Source organism: Pseudophryne corroboree, chromosome 4, assembly GCF_028390025.1.
Source record: "Pseudophryne corroboree isolate aPseCor3 chromosome 4, aPseCor3.hap2, whole genome shotgun sequence".
Lineage (NCBI taxonomy): Eukaryota > Metazoa > Chordata > Amphibia > Anura > Myobatrachidae > Pseudophryne > Pseudophryne corroboree.
In genome coordinates this window covers 739,954,983-739,958,250 of record NC_086447.1, presented here as the reverse complement: position 1 = coordinate 739,958,250, position 3,268 = coordinate 739,954,983, and the positions used below count along the sequence as shown (strand labels likewise).

The 3,268-nt window shown below is 50.1% G+C and overlaps 1 pseudogene; it reads right to left on the bottom strand.

The window, feature by feature from the left end:
- Positions 1 to 425: 425 nt before the first annotated feature.
- Positions 426 to 544, bottom strand: LOC134913794 (5S ribosomal RNA; annotated as a pseudogene).
- Positions 545 to 3,268: the final 2,724 nt, after the last annotated feature.

Here is a 3,268-nt window from a genome sequence, read left to right as displayed (position 1 = left end):
CAAATGGTTGGTGGTGCTCCAGGAGAATAGTTATAACAAAAGCAACAGGTATGGGCCTTTGGAGAGAGCAAGGGACCAAAAGAAAGGAAAACTATAGGCCTTTTCCTGGCACACTTGAATAGATTGAAATGATGAAATTGTTAAAAATTAACTTTTATTAGTATATACTTAAGAAAAAACGAGAGCTGGCATCAATGCGTGAATGTTCGCCAGTACCAATGTACCTATTGTAGGCAAAATTATATTAAAGGTGAGCGAAAATATACAAGCCCTCATCCATAAAGAAATTCATGCATATCCTCTATGGGAAGAAATTTGAATGAATGAGGTCAACCTCGATTCCAATATACTATGACAAATACTGATGACCTGAAATCAGATAAATGTAGTGGGTCCCAAATACCTTGGGCTGTTGGAGAGTAAAATACCTACGGTACCTAGTATTCCCTGGTGGTTCCCCATCCAGGTACTGACCAGGCCCTGCAGTGCTTGGCTTCCAAGATCAGACGAGTTTGGGCATACTCAGTGCGGTCTGACCGTAGGTAAATTTTTGTCTCCTTGGCGCACCGTTATCCGATCGTATTGGAACCCAGGATCAATCACAAATTGAATAGGTATTGGATTGTATGTGGTCAATGGTAAAGTATAATAGACTCAGTAGTTTGTGCTGGGAGGTCTGATCAGAAATGTTTGAATTTCAGACATAAATGCAGTTCTGAGATGGATAATACCAAACAAATGCTGAGATAAGTCACAAATTGAATGAAGAAAATTATTAATGCTAATGATGATAATGAGATGAGCTGATGGGTGTTATGCCTAGAGTCCTGACCAATGGTGATCTAAATTCAAACACCAGTGCTGAGTATGCAGTCTGTGCCGGTTCTTGCCCTTTTGGCGCCCGGGGTGGGAAATATGGGCATGGCTTCATACAGGGGGCGTGGTCAGTTACGCCCCCTGTACAGTAGAGTAGCGCCGCTGAAAAAAAAAATACTTTTTATCCCCGCACCCGACCGCTGCAGACCTCCGCGACCGCCGCTCCTCTCCTCAGATCTGGCATAGACAGACACTAGAGGTCAATTACCGCACAGCAAAGGTCCTCTCCACGAAGGGAAACTAGACGCGTAGCGTCTAGTTCCCTTCACAGCGGGGAACCAGCGGGGCGGCGGGGGACGCAGCGGGCAGCACAGCAGTAGCGGATCTTGCCATGGTGCAGCGCCCTCCGGATGGCGCCGGCGCCCTCCGAAAGGCGGCGCCCCGGGCAAAAGTCCTGCTTGCCCTTGGCAAGATCCGCTACTGGTGATAGGCGGACCTCCGAAGATAGGGAGATCATATGAGATCTGATCTGGTGAGGCAGGCCATCCCACTTGGACAGAATCAACTTCTGCAGAGGGCGAGAATGGAATTGAGCATGCTCCACCATGTCGAAGGCCGACACCATGAGACCAAGCACTTGTATCGCCGAATGAATCGACACTTGCGGACGGGATAGGAAGCATCGGATCTTGTCCTGGAGTTTCAGGACTTTCTCCTGAGACAAGAACAACCGCTGGTTGTGGGTGTCCAATAGCGCTCCCAGGTGTACCATGCTCCGAGCCGGAACCAGGGAGGATTTCTTCCAGTTGATCAGCCATCTGTGGGCTTTTATGCACTGAATTGTCAAGTCGAGATGACACAGGAGAAGTTCTGGGGAACTTGCCAGGATCAACAAATCGTCTAGGTACGGTAGTATCCTGACCACTTGACGGCGTAGCGTGGCTGTCATGACCGCCACAACTTTGGTGAAAACCCGCGGAGCCGTTGTCAAACCAAAGGGTAACGCCCGAAATTGGTAATGAAGGTTGCCCACAGCAAACTACAGGTACTGCTGATGATATACCGCAATAGAAATATGTAGGTAGGCATCCTGTATGTCCAGGGAGACCATATAGTCCCCAGGCTCCATGGCCAGAACAAAAGAGCGTTGCGTTTCCATACTGAACTTGGAAATTCGCACATGCTTGTTCAAGGACTTCAGACTGAGAATGGGCAGCGAAGACCCGTTCGGTTTCGGGACTAGAAACAGCGGTGAATAGAACCCCTTGCCCCTCTGAGTCAGTGGCACCTGTACCACCACTCCTGTGGACAGGAGGGAATGTACCACCGAGTGCAACGTGTTTGCTTTTGCCGGATCCAGAGGCACATCTGTTAGTCAAAATCGATGAGGGGGACGATTCTTGAAGGGTATGGCGTAACCTCGAGCAACGACTTCCCTAACCCAGGTATCCGAAGTGGTCTTCAACCATTCCTGGGTAAACCCTAGAAGTCGGTCCCCCAACCGGGGATCCCCCAGAGGGAGGCCCGCCCCGTCATGCGGCCAGCTTATCAGTTTTTGAAGCTGGCTGATGGGCGGCCCAAGCACGCTTTGGTCTGGGCTTGGCAGGCCTGGAAGTACGGGCTTGCTTTGGGCACGCCTGACCTTTTGCTTTACCTGGAGTACGAAAGAGCCGAGGCAAAGTACTTTTAGCCTTCTGTGCGGAAGGAGCCGTACTAGGTAGGCAGGCAGTTTTAGCAGTAGCCAGGTCAGCCACAATCTTACTGAGGTCTTCACCATAGAGAATGTCTCCCTTGAAAGGAAGCACCTCTAGGGTTTTCCTGGAATCCAAGTCCACCGACCAGGATCTCAACCAAAGGATACGTCTGGCCAAAACGGATGCAGTAGCAGCCTTGGCCGCGAGCACCCCGGCATCGGAGGCCGCCTCCTTAAGGTACAGAGAAGCCGTGGCAATATATGAGAGACATTGTGGAGCATGCTCAGATGCATCAGAAGGTAGTTCCGCCTCGAGTTCCTGAGCCCACGCCTCAACAGCTTCAGCAGCCCAAGTCGGTGCAATAGTTGGCCTTTGTACAGCCCCAGAAAGGGTATAGATCACTTTTAAACAGCCCTCCACCCGACGATCCGTCGGTTCCTTCAGAGAAGTGACGGTAGTTACTGGTAGAGCAGAGGAAACAACCATACGCGCCACATGAGAGTCTACAGGCGAAGGAGTTTCCCAATTTTTACATACCTCCGCAGAGAGAGGATAGCGAGCCAACAGTCTCTTTTTCGGTGTAAATTTTATCCCCGGATTTTCCCAGGATTCCGGACGTATGTCGACCAGGTGTTTAGAGTAGGGTAAAACCTGCTAAACCACCTTCTTACGCTTAAACCTATCAGGTTTCTTGGAGACAGTCTCAGGCTCAGAATCATCAGCCACCTGAAGAATGAGCTGTATCGCCTCAATCAAAT